Source organism: Trichosurus vulpecula, chromosome 3, assembly GCF_011100635.1.
Source record: "Trichosurus vulpecula isolate mTriVul1 chromosome 3, mTriVul1.pri, whole genome shotgun sequence".
Taxonomy (NCBI): Eukaryota; Metazoa; Chordata; class Mammalia; order Diprotodontia; family Phalangeridae; genus Trichosurus; species Trichosurus vulpecula.
The window spans coordinates 244547419-244563739 of NC_050575.1; the positions used below are offsets into that span (position 1 = coordinate 244547419).

At 37.2% G+C, this 16321-nt stretch overlaps 1 protein-coding gene across 1 annotated transcript in view; it reads right to left on the minus strand.

Moving 5' to 3' along the window:
* SNTG2 (syntrophin gamma 2) overlaps positions 1 to 16321 on the minus strand; it is a 698484-nt gene that overhangs the window by 23811 nt on the left and 658352 nt on the right. The window lies entirely within an intron of this gene.

Here is a 16321-nt window from a genome sequence, read left to right on the forward strand (position 1 = left end):
TTAATGATATACCATTGTACCCATAAAAGTACATTGAAGGGAAAAGCACAAGCAAGACAGAGGACTGGGACAGACCTGCAGAAGGTGGTGTTTGAGCTAAGTCTCAAAGAAAATCAGGGATTCTAAGAGGCAGAGATGAGGAGGAAGAACACTTCATGCTTAGAGGCAGTTAGTAGAAAGTCATGGAGATGGAAGATGGAGTGTGAGTGTGAAGAATAGCAAGTAATCCAGTAAGGCTGGAGTGTGTAAAAAGAAATATTTAAGAAGACTGGAAACAGACGAAGATGCCAGGTTGTAAAGAGCTTAAAATTCCAAACAGGAGGCTATATTTGATTCTAGAGGCAATAGGAAGGCACTGGACTTCACTGACTTAAGTGTTAGAGCGATGAGATGAGTGGTTTAGGAAAATCACTTTCGCAACTCTGTGGAGGATGATTTGATATAGAGACAAGACAGTCTGTGGCAGGGAAACTCAGTAGGAGGCTATTGTAATAATCCACATGAGAGGTTAACAGGGCTTGAACTAGGCCAAGTGAGTACACAGAAGGTGGTGTGTAGGAGACATACCATAGAAAACAGAAAGAAGATTTTGTACCTGGGGAATTAGGAAGAGTGAGGATTTGAAGATCACACTAAAATTGTGAAGCAGAATGGAAGAATGGTGTGTCTTTAACTACATTAGGCAAGTTCAGAAGAGGGGTGGATTTGGGAGGAAAGGTGTTTATTTCTCTATTGAACATGTTGAGTTTGAGGTACCTATGGGAAATTTAGTTCAAAATAACCAACAGCTAACTGATAATGTGAAACTGGAACTCACAAGAGAGTCCTGCAGGAGTGGGGAACCTGCAGCCTGGAGGCCACACGTGGCGTTCTAAGACTTTGGGGGCAGCCTTTTGACTGAGTCCAAGTTTTACAGAACAAATCCTTTTATTAAGGGGATTTGTTCTGTGAAGTTTGGATTCAGTCAAAGGGCTGCACTTGAGGACCTAGAGAGCCACATGTGGCCTCCAGGCTGCCTGTTCCACACCCTTGGTAGAGCTATATATGTAGATATGGAGATATTATCTCCATAGAGATGATAATTGAACTCATGCATGCTAATTCAATCACTAAAGGAGAGGGAAAGAAGAAGACTTCTAAGGAGAGGTTTGTATTACACCCACAGTTAGCTGGCATGATGTTGATAATGATCTAGCAGAGGAAACCCAGACCAAATGGTCATCCAGGTCAACAACTCTACTTGTTGTAGTTGGATACAAGGAGAGAAGGAAGAAAGACTTGAATTGTAGTAGAGATGACGATCTTTAAGCTTTTCACCTCTCCCTCTCCCTTTCCTTACATAAGCTTATTCTTCATTTGCACTGCGACCTCCAATCTATGACCCTTCAGTTCTCCCTCAGAACATTTCCTCTGAATTAGCCACTCTCCTCCCTACCTCAGATCCTTGGTGAACAAATTAAACTCTACACTGTCCTCCTCCCTTGAATCCCCAGCCTCCTTATCATATTGCTGATTATGCCCAGTCAGGCCTCAGTCTTCAGTCACTCCTACCATTCATTGCCTTTGGGCCTACATATGTGCTGCTGAACAAAGGTAGAGAAAATCACACAACTGCTCTGACTAGTCTATTACAAATTTATGTTACATGACCTCAATTGGACCCTCACTGTTAATAGTCAATCTTACAATTACCTTCCTTATCAACTCACTCAACCAAACTGGAAAAAGTCATTTACACTAGCTATCTCATTCTCTTCTCAACCTCTTACAATCCAGCTAATTGAAACTCCTCTCTAAAGTTACTAATGATCTATTAGTTGCCAAATCCAATGGTTTTTTCTCAATCCTCATTCTCCTTGATCTGCCCTCAGCTTGTTGATCACTCTCTCTCTCTTTCCTCTTTGATACTCTTCTCTCTAGGTTTTGGGATGCCATTTTCTCCTGGTTTTCCTCTTACCTATCTGACCTCTCCTCTGTCTCCTTTGCTGGTTTGTCCTCCAGATCATGACCTCTAACATTAGGTGCCCCTGAATGTTCTGTCCTGAGACCTTTTCTCTTTCCTCTATTCTATTTCACTCCTAATCTCATCAGTTCTCATGGGTTTAATTACCATCTCTATGCTATTGATTTCCAACTCTACCTTTTCTGCCCCAATCTGTCTGTTGATCTCCAGTTTCACATCTCCAACTGTCTTTCAGAAATCTTGAATTTGAGGACAAAGAGAGATCTCAAACTCAAAATATCCCCAAAGAAATAATTACCTTTCTACCTAAACCTCTTCCTTCTGTTATTTTTCCTATTACTGTAGAAAACAACACCTTCTTCCTAGTCCCTCAGGCTGACAACCCGGGAGTCATACTGGATCTTCCAGTGTCTTTTGCCTCCCACCCCCCGTATCCAAGCTGTATCTTTTGAGTATGCCTCCTTCTCTCCTCTGACACTGCCACCACTCTAGTGCAGGTTCTCATTACCTCATGCCTTGATTACTGCAATAGTCTGTTGTGGTCTGCGTGCCTCATCTCCCTCCACTCCAATCCATTTTCCATTCATCCGCTAAAGTGATTTTCCTAAAACACAGGTCTAATCAAATGTCACCCTCTCACCCCCACTCACGCCCCCCAGCACTCCTGATCAATAAACTCCAGTGGTTTTCTATTGCCTTCAGAAGCAAATACAAAATTCTGTTTGGCATTTAAATAAATGACCTTCATAATATAACATCCTAATACTTGTCCAGTCTTCTCACATCTTACTCCCCAACACACATTCTTCCACTCAGTGATGCTGGCCTTCTGCCTATTCCACAAACACAACACTACCTCATGGCTTTGGGCATTTTCTCTGGCTGTCCCCCCATGCCTGGAATTCTCTCCCTCCTCTGCTCCAACTGCTGATCTCACTGACTTCCTTTTAAGTCCCAACTAAAATCTCACTTTGTATAGGAAACCTTTAGTAATCCTTCTTAATTATAGTGCTTTCCCTCTTTTAATTATTTCGTATTTATCCTGTATAGATCTGCTTTGTGTATATTTGTTTGTAGCTTGTCTCCCCCATTAAATTCTAAGCTCTTTGAGGGTAGGAACTGTCTTTTGCCTCTTTTTGTACTTTCAGTGCTTAGCATGGTGCCTGGCACATAACAGGCACTTAATAAATGTTGGTTGATTGGATAATTAAGTGCGGGATTCCAATTAATAAACTAGTTGTTAAGGAATTATCCTATAACTCTGTATGTATGGACAAGCCTTTAATCATTTTGAAAAGATCAAAGGATGTTTTATTGGTAGAAGAATGGCAGATGATGCCACATAAAAATACTTTGTTATTAGTTGAAAAATTCAAGTCACATATTCGGACTACATATAAAAGGAATAGTTAGTCCAGAAGTGAGCTCAGTGCAGTAGTAGAGTACAATAAACTTGGGAGTCCTTGAGGAGAGAGACTCTCTAAACTAGAATTAAGCAGGAGGAGATGAGATTAAAAGAAATGTTTCACTCTTCTCTCCCCCACTGATTATAAAATTGGAAAGAAGGAACAAGTACAAGACAAAGTATTTGATTTAAAGCAGAAAGGCACACTGAGGACAAATAGATGGTCATCTGATAAAAGAGAAGCTCTACCCTACTACTTAGAAATATCATGGACAAGAAGAAACAGAGAAGGAAACAATAGGGTAGCCACCAGACGGAAGAGACAGCTTCGAATGTTACCATGGAAGAAAGCAACAGGGGTTATGAATTTACCCTTTTTGCCTTGATTACCCTTAGAACCCTGAGAGAGTTAAGTGTATATGGGTTTGCTTTTAAAAGTGGAAGCTGGAAAAGTGGCCCTGGTGGAGTTGCAACAGATAGATAACATTCAAGGGGAAGAGGAGGATGAAAGGATTAAGAAGAATGAATTAGGAAGAGGGAGGAGTTGGAGAGTCAAGATGGTAGAAATGGAGGGAGGAAGAATAAACAAGAAGAAAAAATGGTCATAAGAGTGATGAGGTTGAGGCAAACTACTTGCTCTCTCTTTTTTTTTCCTTTTTTTGTTTTATTTCTTCTTTCTCATGATTCATTCCATTGTTCATAATTCTTTTTTGCAACTTGACTATTGTGTAATTAAGTTTAATGCAAAGGTCTATGTAGAATCTATATCAGACTGCATGCCATCTTGGGGGTTGGGGGGAGGTGAGGGAAGGGAAGAAAATTTGAAACTCAAGAACATGTAAAACTAAGTGTTATAAACTAAAAATAAGAAATCTAATTAAAAAAAGAGTGACGAGGTGCTGTGCCTTGGGAATTTGTTAGGATCACTATTCTGAAGGCTTGGGGGAAAATGTGTCTCATTCCTAGCTGTTCTTTCCTATCTCTTGATCTTTCTTCTCATTATCTAAGAACAGCAGAGTTTCTAATGGCCAAGGCAAGGATATGGCTTTGCTCATGGAAGGGAAAGAAAGAAAAGTCCTTTAAAAAAATTTCTCTTACCAACTGAACTAGACTAAAGAAAAGGTTGCTGCACTGCTCAAATTTTGGTGCATGCTTCAGAAAAGAATACCTCATAAGAGCAATCATAACATAACAGGAGAGAAAAAACTGGTTCAATAATTCTTCCATCCTTTCTTCCACTGAATCTCAAAGTGGCTTGATATCAGACATCAACATTTGTGAATTGTACTTATTGAGTCTTTAAGAAGGTTTATTATCCATAAAATAAAAACTCTTTAAGAATCCTATTACCCAAATGAATAGTAATATATTCTATATTTTAAAAAGTTGTGGGGGGTCACAAAAATCACAGGAGGTTTCTCTTAAATATTTCAAATGTGGAATGATGCACCTAGTTGGATGATTTGAAGTCTCTTGAAATCATCACTACATGATGGTGTAGTGGAAAAAAAATGACATTTGGTGTCAGAAGACCAAGTTTCTAACCCTGGATTACTTTCTACTCTTATAACCTTTAAAATGACATAGCTATAAAGGTAGAATTAACTTTAAAGGTCATATAATTCAACCCCCCTCATGTTACAAGTGGACTGATGCTTAGAAACATTAAGTGAACTGCCCAAGGTGGCACAGGTAGGATTATAGGATCATAGATCAAGAGTCAGAAGGGAATTGAGAGAAAATCTAGTCCAATTTTATAATTTTACAGGTGAGAAAACTGAGAAATAGACTTTAGGCAAATTCACAAGCTAACATATTTAGTAAGTAGTAGAACCAAGATTCAAACCAATGGCTTCTGGCTTCAAATTCAGAGTCCTTTCCACAGAACCAATTTATTTAGCTTCTATGGACCTCAGTTTCCTTCTCTGGAAAATGACTAGAGTGGAACAAGAGTTTATTAAAATCTCACTATATACCAGGCACTGTGCTAGACACTGGGAATAGATACAAGGACAAAAAACTCCCTGTCCTCAAGGACTTTACATTCTAATGGAGGTGCTAACCCACACATATATAGGTATATGAATATAGTGTCCTTTTAAGATACTGTTTCCTTTGTATGGAACAGTTTAATAAGAAAAGGAGCAGAAAAAAAGTATTTTTGACATGAAGTAAATTAATTATACTAAATGTTAAATGATGTAAGATATTGCTGCTGTTTTGGATAAATATTTTAATAACTGAAAGGAATAGAAAAATACATGTGTGAAGAAAGAGAGCTTTCAAGGGCCCTCTCAGGCATTTTGGACTAAAAATGAATGGTAGCCTTAATATAATTGCTCAAATCACCTTTTTAAATGAAGTTGAATAATGTCTCACCTGTATAAGAACAGCTTGGTGTTTTATAGAAGCAGAGAAAAAACTTGTATTTCTTTTAAAATGTAAAGATATGAGTATGGAGAAACACAGCTTCAAGAACACAGAATGACATACTGGACCATGTTGAGGACTTACAGCTGCAGATAATTATGGTACTTCAGCTCATTTGCATATAGCTAGTTGATTAAAGAGGGTGAAACTTTAAAAAATAGAAATCATATAAACATTTGGAGCCTAAGGTAAAAAACCTTTTTAATTTCACAGTGAGAGTTGAAAGGTGAGACTGAGAAATCAGGAGATTCTCATTTAAGCCACTGAAGAGAAGGGAACTGGAAAGAAGAACATAGCCCAGGAAATACTATAGGAAGCCAAATAAAAGAATTAAAGAGAAGATTGTTGAAAATCCTGCTAGAAACAGACAGTTGACAGAAAGTTTAAACTATTATGCCTGATTAGTTGGAGAAAAAATTGATTTAATTGCCAAAAAGCTTCATTCACAATGATTGTTCTTCAGGGTCCCCTAGAGCTGAACACGGTGAAGTTTTTCAAATGTCTGTCTTCCTCTTATGCCACTTCTGGTATGCAATGGAGAAGTAGAAGTGAATCCAGACTTTGCAGCTACTTAGTATCCTGGTAAATCAGGGTACATGGGATACAGAAATTGATACAAGCATAATCACAAACCATACAAATGTTCATACAAAGGAGACACACTTAAAGATGCATAAACAAGGTCCTATCCAAATCCACAATCACACCCATATGAGGCTTCAGGAAGAAGTCCCTAGTCCTGAGGGATCCCAGAAGAATGATGATGTGGGGCTTCTGAATTCCACTGTCCTTGGAAATTCCTGCTTTAGGTCTGGGTTGCTGCCACCTCTCAGCACAGTGTCAGCAGCACTTGGCTACCATACCTCATGGCATCAACATGAGTAAGAACAGCCAGGCACAGACCAAGGAGACAACTAAAGTGAATGACACCATCTCCATGTCCTCAAATGATCCCCTCAGTCTCACCTACCAGACTTGCTCTTTGTTCTGGGGAGAAGAAGATGACACAATATTATACATTCTGTGAAATGTCAGTTCCAGGATCACGGACTTTGGGTGGGGAGGGGAGAGGACATGAAGGCAGCCCTCAAATACCCCGCTAAGAACTCTATCCTGCCTCTGGATTTTTTACAACCTTACAAATGACTATTGTCCTACCCTTTGGTGGTGTAGGGCAGTTGAAGGAGGTGATGAAAGCTGAAAGTCTCATTACTTTTACTTTCTGGGGAAGGGTAACGAGGGAAAACTCAATTCTAGATTTGTGTCATTCTTTATAAGGTGATTTTTAAAGGCACTGGGGTGGGGGGACAGAGAGAGCAGGAAATGCAACAGCTTCAATGAGAAAATCAAAAACCTTTGAGCTAGTATTGGCCAAAGTTGCTTAATAATTCAGTCTGAACTGTGTTGCTGTGAGTTCTGTTCTGATTGGACAATAACTTGGTGGGTTTGTGCAAGGTTACTGGGGAATAAGATCTCCCCCATCCATCAATAGACCTCATGTGGAGCCCATTAAGGGAAACTTGCTTGCTTGTAGAAAGGCTTACACACCTTTTGATAATTTCTCATTAAGGAACTGAGTCAGGAGGGGTCTGGCTTTGAGCCTATTAGCTGAAAGAGTATATATTCTGAGAGGTAAGCTTTTGCTTTGAGGGGCTCACTTACAAGAAGGCTCTTGTGATTTCCTGGTTGAGACTCTGAGTGGTAGCATATTCAGAGCTCCCCAACTGCTCAGAGGTAAAAGCTCCCTTGATTCAGTGGTGGATGTAAAGTATATAGCAGTATTGTTTTGATTCAGGCAGTAGAGCCCTGTCTGTTGGTCTTTATTTCTCTGCTCTGCATTTTCTCTGTTGGTGTTTTATGTAAAGACAATTGTTGACCCCTGAAACAGCTATCTTTCCTAGTAAAGCAGATAAAAGAACCTGCACTAGCAGCCATCCAGGGTATGCCAGTGTGGTTGCCATTATAGCTTGTCACAGAGATAGCCAGTCTTAGGAGTTCTGTGCTTCTCTGGAATCCAGAGACCCCTCTGGGGTTGTGACCCACAGTTTAAGAAGTACTGAAGGGTCCTGCTGAAAGGCACCATATACAATGAAGTACTATTATTACTAAGCATATATGCACCAAGTGGAATAGCATCCAAATTCTTTGAGGAAAATTAAAGGGACTTACAGGGAGAAATTGATAGCAAAACTATACTGGGGGGGGGGGGGGACTGCAACCTCCCTCTCACTGAACTTGATAAACTAACCTCAAAATAAACAAGAAAGAAGTTAAGGAGTTGAACCGAATTTTAGAAAAGTTAGATATTGTAGACCTCTGGAGAAAACTGAATGGGAATAGAAAGGAATATATTTTTTCTCAGGGGTACATGGCACATACACAAAAATTGACCATGTACTAGGGCATAAAAACCTCATAATCCAATGCAGAAATATTAAATGCATTCTTTTCAGATCATGATGCAATAAAAATTATATGTAATAAAATATGGAAAGATAGACTAAGAATTAATTGGAAACTAAATAATCTAATTCTAAAGAATGAGAGAGTGAAACAACAAACCATAGGAACAATCAATAACTACATTAAAGAGAATGACAATAATGAGACAACATACGAAATCTTATGGGATGTAGAGAAAGAAATTCTTAGGGGAAGTTTTATATCTCTGAATGTTTACATGAATAAAATAAAGAAAGAGGAGATCAATGAATTGGGCATGCAACTGAAAAAGCTATAAAAAGAACAAATTAAAAATCCTCAAATATCAAATTAGAAATATTGAAAACCAAAGGAGAGATTAACAAAATTGAAATTAAGAAAACTATTGAACTAATAAATAAAACTAAGATCTGGTTTTATGAAAAGAAAACAATAAAATAGACAAACCTTTGGTTAATTTGATTTAAAAAAAAGAAAGAAGAAAACCAAATTACCAGTATCAAAAATGAAAAGGGTAAATTTACCACCAAAGAAGAAGAAATTAAAATAATAATTAGAAACTATTTTGTCCAACTTTATGCCAATAAATTTGACAATCTTAGTGAAATGGATGAATATTTACAAAAATACAAATTGCCCAGATTAACAAAATAGGCAGTAAAATACTTAAATAATCCCATCTCAGAAAAAGAAATTGAACAAGCCATCAACAAACTCCCTAGGAAAAAATCTCCAGGGCCAGATGGATTTACAAACAAATTCTATCAAACATTTAAAGAACAATTAATTCCAATACTACATATAGTATTTGGGAAAATAGGTGAAAGAGGAGTTCTACCAAATTCTTTTTATGATACAAATATGGTACTTATATCTAAACCAGGAAGAGTCAAAATAGGGAAAAAAATTGTAGACTGATTTCTCTAATGGATATAGATGAAAAAAGTTTAAATAAAATATTATCAAAAAGAGTACAGCAATTTATCACAAGAATAACACACTATGACCAGGTAGGATTTATTCCAGGAATTCAAGGCTGGTACAATATTAGGAAAACTATCAGCATAATTGATCATATCAACAACCAAACTAACACAAACCACATAATTACGTTGATAGATGCAGAAAAAGCTTTTGACAAAATAAAACACCCATTCCTATTAAAAACATTAGAGAGCATAGGAATAAGTGGAGCGTTCCCTGAAATGATAAGTATCTTCTACCTAAAACCATCAGCAAGCATTATATGTAATGTGGATAAGCTGGAAGTATTTCCAACAAGATCGGGGTGAAACAAGGATGTCCATTGTCACCACTGTTATTCAATATGGTGCTAGGAACATTAGCTTTAGCAACAGGAGAAGAAAAAGAAATTGAAGGAATTAGAATAGGCAAAGAAGAAACTTAGTTATCACTCTTTGCAGATGATATGATGATATACTTGGAGAATCCTAGAGAATCAAGTAAAAAAGTACTTGAAATAATAAACAACTTTAGCAAAGTTCCAGGATGTAAAATAAACCCACATAAATCCTCAACATTCCTATATATTACTAACAAAGCCCAACAGCAAGAGATAGAAAGAGAAATTCCATTTAAAGTTACTGTAGACATTATAAAATATTTGGGAATCTACCTGCCAAAGCAAACCCAGGAACTATATGAACACAATTACGAAACACTTCATATTCACACAAATAAAGTCAGATCTAAATAATTGGGAAAAACATCAGTTGCTCATTGGTAGGTCCAAAATTTACTAAATTAATTTACTTATTCAGTGCCATATCAATCAAACTACCAAAAATTATTTTATAGAGCTAGAAGAAATAATAACAAAATGCATCTGGAAGAACAAAAGTCCAGAATGTTAACGGAATTAATGAAAAGAAATGCTAGAGATGATGGTCTAGCCATACCAGATCTTAAATTATATTATAAAGCAACCATCAAAACTACTTGGTACTGGCTAAGAAATAGATGGATGGATCAGTGCAATAGGTTGGGTACACAAGACATAGTAATCAATGACTATAGTAATCTCCTATTTGATAAACCTAAAGACCTGAGCTTTTGGGATAAGATCTCATTTTTTGACAAAAACTGCTGGGAAACTAGAAAATAGTATGGGACAAATTGGGCATAGACCAATGTCTTACACCATATACCAAAATAAAGTTCAAAAGGGTACACTATTAAGAGATAAAGGCTGGTACTATAAGCAAATTAGGAGAGCAAGGAATAGTTTATCTGTCAGATTTATGGAGAATGGAGGAATTTATGACAAAATAATTGATAGAGAACATTATGAAATGCAAAATGGATAATTTTGATTATATCAAATTGAAAAGTTGTTCTCCAAACAAAGCCAATGCAACCAAGATTAGAAGGAAAAGCAGAAAACTGGGAAAGAATTTTATGACCATTGTTTCTGATAAAAGGTTTCATTTCCAAAATATACAGAGAACTAAGTCAAATTTATAAGAACACAAGTCATTCTCCAATTGATAAATGGTCAAACGATATGAATAGGCAGTTTTCAAAGGAAGAAATTAAAACTGTTTATAGTCACATGAAAAAATGCTCTAAATAACTATTGATCAGAGAGATGCAAATCAAAACAATTTTGAGGTACCACATCACACCCATCAGATTGACTAACATGACAAAATAGGAAAATGATAAATTTTGGAGATGTGGAAAAATTGGAACACTAATTCATTGTTGGTGGAGTTGTGAACTGATCCAACCATTCTGGAGGGCAATATGGAACTATGCCCAAAGGGCTATAAAATTGTGCATATCCTTTGACCAAGAAATACCACTTCTAGGGCTATATCCTAAAGAGATCATAAAAATGGGAAAATGATACACATGTACAAAAATATATAGCAGCTCTTTTTATGGTGGCCAAGAACTGGAAATTGAGGGGATGCCCATCAACTGGGGAATGGCTGAAGAAGTTATGGTATATGAATGTGATGGAATAAATACTATTGTGCTATAAGAAATGATGTGCAGATTTCAGAAAAACCTGGAAAAGACTTGTATGAACTGATGCTCAGTGAAGTGAGCAGAACCAGGAGGACATTGTACACAGTAATGGCCACATTGTGTTATGACTGATTTTGATAGATTTAGCTCTTCTCAGCAATGCAAGGACCTAAAACAATTTCAAAAGACTCATGACGGAAAATGCCATCCATATCCAGAGAAAGAATTATGGAGTCCGAATGCAGATTGAAACATACTATTTGCTCTCTTTTTTGTTGTTTTTTTTTTCTTTCTCATGGTTTTTCCCATTCATTCTAATTCTTCTGTGTAACATGACTTATGTGAAAATATGTTTAATAGGAATGTATATGTAGAGCCTGTATTGGATTGCATGCAATCTTGGGGAGGGAGGAGGGGAGGGAGAGAAAATTTAAAACTTATGGAAGTGAATGTTGAAAACTAAAAATCAATAAATTTATAAAAAAAAAGAAGCCCTGAAAGGGTTGAAGTGGAAAAAATTTATGAAGCCTTTTTCCCGATCACATTGAAGTAACACTTTCTAAATGACCTTTTAAGGGTGTGTAGCAACAATTTGGCTAGCAGCTGTTGCAGGGGTGAAAAACCCATACAAGCCCAACAACAAGAGCTGCCAGCACACAGGTTCCTTGATCTGCTTTACTAAGGAAAGCAATATTAAGGGGTTAACAGTCTTACTTTAATCCAACATACAAATATTCACTTAGTTCAGGAGGAAAAGCCAGCAACATGAACTTCAGAACAAATACAAACAAATTACAAACTTACATTAGAAACAGACCAAATCACAATTCATAGTTATATATCTTGTTCTGGGTCAAACATGAGTCACACATGTGACTCACCCGTGTGACCTAAAAGCATCACAAACCTGGAACTCAAACGTATGTAAACCAGGCTTTCCCTTGAGGCAAGGAGGTCATCAAAGACTCCTAATTTAATCAAAGAAATAAAGGCCAAACTCCTAGAGGGCACTTGGTTAAATAAGTGCTAAAAGCCCACCTTAATTACTGATACAGCATGATCATAAATTGAAAGGCCTTGTAAATGGGACATTTTAGTTTAGAAGGGAAGAGGATTTGCCCAGCTGAAGAGCAGTAAGGACCAACAGATAAGCAGTAAGTGGAGAAGTTTACTGTGTAGTGCAAATGTTCCTTGAATGGACCAATGACAAAAAAACCAGCAGCACCTTATTTTTTTCCCTTAAGAACATTGTTTTTCTTTTCTCTATTTCTCTGCCAAGTTGCTGTGTGTACCCATTCTTGCTCACATATACTAAGTACATTGGGGGAGAGTATCTCTAGGTTTTTTTTTTGTATAATGATGTATGTTGGGCAACTTGGTGGCATGGTGGATAGAGCACTGGCCCTGGAGTCAGTAGGATTTGAGTTCAAATCCAGCCTCAGATACTTGACACTTACTAGCTGTGTGACCCTGGACAAGTCACTTAACCCTGATTGCCTCTCCCAAAATTCACTTCTTAAAGAGGCCTATTCACTAAATGGGCAGTACCTCACTTAAAGTGAGAACCTGAAAAGACCTTAGCTTGAAAGGGTCTCTTAATGCATCCTGGGCCATCTCTAGTCATCCTGGTGAATCTCAGGCCACTGGACCCACATGGTTCTAGAGGAGAAAGTGAGGCTGGTGACCTTGCACAGCCCTCCCTCACTCAAATCAAAGTCAACTGCAAGTCCTGTCGTCATTTCCCTGACGTCATGGTTTTCTTTGAGAACGAAGGACAAACACAAGAACAATGATGTATGTTATTATTTGAATTCTTCTGATGTGATTATTGCCTTTGTCTTACTGTTAGATGCATGATTACTTTTAAGAAGTAAAAGTGTCATTGTTGTGAGGGGCTGGTTATATGTAAATATCATGCATTTGTGGGTGCATTACATTGTAAGGGGTTGACTGTGTGAATGGGAAAATCAGAGAGAACTTAAAGGCTGGAAAAGTATATATATATATATATATATATATAGCTTTTTAAGGTTTGTTGATTAACAACATATTTTATATGTTAATTCATTTGATTCCCACAACAATCATGTGAGATAGGTGCTATTATTTCCATTTACAGATGATTAAACTGAAACACAGGGAGTATAAGTAAGGAAGGTGATTATATTTCCCCTTAAAAGGGTTACCCTCTAAGACCCTAAGACCCCAAACTAAGACAGTTTGAATCTAACAGTGTCTAGGGTGTGACATTTTGACTGAGTCCAAATTTCACAGAACAAATCCTTTTATTAAGGGGATTTGTTCTTGAAGTATAGATTCATCAAAGGGCTGAACTTGAGGGCCTGGAGGGCTACATGTACCCTCAAGGCCCTAGGTTCCCCATCCCTGCTTAGCACATGCCTTGGGGAAATTCACTTCCTCTCTTCCCCCTTAAAAGGTGTGATATGGATAATGATCCAGCAAATGACACTAAGAATAAATGGATAGATGGGATAGGAAGGCGATGAATCCAGATAGACTAGTGCCTGACAAACCAGAAAGGAGAGAGTATCTAGGGGCGGAGGGTGGTTGAACTAGGTCAAATGCTGAAGTCCCTTAACTAGCAAGGGGACCAGTAATTCACTGCGTATTGATTTAGTTTTAAAATAATCTATTTTTTAGATTTATCTATTATTTAAGACATAAATGCCATCTGTGTTTTACTGTATTTTTTGTTTATTCTGTTAAATATTTCCCAATTACATTTTAATCTGGTTTGACTGTACCGTGATTGTTGTGGGCCACATGTTGCAACTTATAGTGTGTCTGACACCTTTACCTTAGCAGAACAGAAGTAGGGTAACTTATTTTATTCTTTGTATCTCAAGCACCTAGTATATACAGTGCCTTGCACATAGTAGGTACTTAATAAATAATTGAATTAAATGAGAAAAAAATGTTATCTCTTCACCTAAAAAAATGATAGTATTTAAAAAAGTCTTCTTCTTGTAATCAAAGTAGTATTTGATCACACTAAATTGTATACAAATGAATGTATTCCTATACTAAATATATACTTGCCTGGGAACACCTTTATTTTTGAGACTTTTCTGCTTTGATTATAATTTGGCAGAGATGATTATACATCTTTGAAACATACTATGGATGATAATACATTGTTATTTAATATTATTAAATCCTAACAACATAATTAACTTTAGACAATGTAAAAGAAACATAATCTGTATTGTATAGGAGCTACTCCCTTTTAATTAATATTGAAAATGTGCTATTGTCTGAATGCTTCATGTCATGACATTTTGAAGCAGCATTTCATAAACAGACTACATATTAACTTGATTGTTCATCTAAATTCTAAGCCAATAGTCTGTTTTTATACACTCTCATTTACTGTTTGTTTTTTTCCTGAATAACATCAGAACATAATGCCTTTGTGAGTCACTTTTCTCCTTTAATAAGCAGTGTAAAATTCTATCCTCCTACATTTTAGAATTGGATGTAGCTGTAGAGGTTACAGAATTCATCCTACTAATAGCAGATGAGAGAACTGAGGACTAGAGCAGGGCAGAAAATTTCTCAAATTCACATAGTTATAAGAAATAGAATTTGTATTCAAATCTAGGTGCATGGACTCCAAATCCTGTATTCTATATACTATTGTTCTTGTTTTTTGTCCTTCATTTTCAAAGAGGATCAATGACATCACCAGGTGACATCTTAACTTGGGTGTGAATTGGATTTAAATGAGGAAGGGTTGTACAAAGTTGTCAGTCTCTCTTTTTTCCAGAGTCATCAAAGTTCAGTGGTAAGAAAAAATCCAAAAGAACTGGTGATGTCCCAGGATGCAGTGGATTCTCTTGACATCTTCAACGTTTGCCCGAACTCTAAGTGCTCCATAGCACCTGCTTCAGCTGCCTTCACTGCCACTATAACACACTGTTCTTATCTGCCCATTCCACCAGGGCAAGTCTTTGCATGCTTTGGGTAGACATCCACCTAACTTACTGATAGGCTTGTTGGTTACTCTCAACATGATTTAGCCCATAAGTTGAAATGGTCTACTGGGTTGTGGCTCCTGTGTGTGCTATAGTTTCTTGGAGCCAAAAGTGAGAATTAAATGTCAGGTAGATACAAAGATGGATGAGAAGCCTTGAAAAGGGCTCAGCATGTCCTCACAGCAGAAGTTCTAGTCCTCTTTGAACACCTCATACACCCCATTCTATTCTATATACTCTACTACTACTACCATTACCACATCCCAGTACTTCTACTACTACTACTACTACTACTGCTACTACCACTACTGCTGCTGCTGCTGCTGCTACTACTACCACCAACACCACCACCACCATTACCAGCTGAAATTTAGACAATGCCTTGTATACATAATTTCATTTCATTCCCATGACAAACCTAGGAGAGACATACCCAGTATTATTCTTATTTTAAAGATTAGAAACCAAGCTTGACTTTCCTAAGGTCATAGAGCTAGTAAATGACAGAGATTGGATTAAAACCAAGATTTTTCTGATTTCAGGTCTAATTCTATACCAGTTGTACCATTATATTAACTCACCAAATCATTACATTAAAATGTGGGAGTTTTTTTTTCTTTAGGTTTGAGCTTTGTATTCGCTCCAGTTTCAGAGCATCTGCTAACTCACCAAAGCATCTTCAAGCTTTCTGTAGTTAATAAAGCTCTACCTCTTCCTAACTTGTCAGATTATGCCTTTTAGTCATGTACTTGCAAGCTCCTCAGGTTACGTTCTCTAAGCAAACTGCATTGCATACTACCCACTCCTGCCTCAATTTTTCCTCCCTCTCTTAATATCTCCATCCCTTATGAACTACTCATTTAACTCCACTGAAGATGGAGGATATTTATAGAGTCTGTGGATTTAGGAAGATAGCATATCTGGCCCAATAGAGTCTAATTACCGGACCAATCATCTTCCTGGAATATCTGTGCCTTTGGCTTTGTCTACATGGTACCGATGATGATTCTGAGATGTGAAGATGTGGTATAGGTGGGAAAAAATGGGAAAAAACACATCTTTCACATTTACATTCATTTTGTTTTCTTGTTT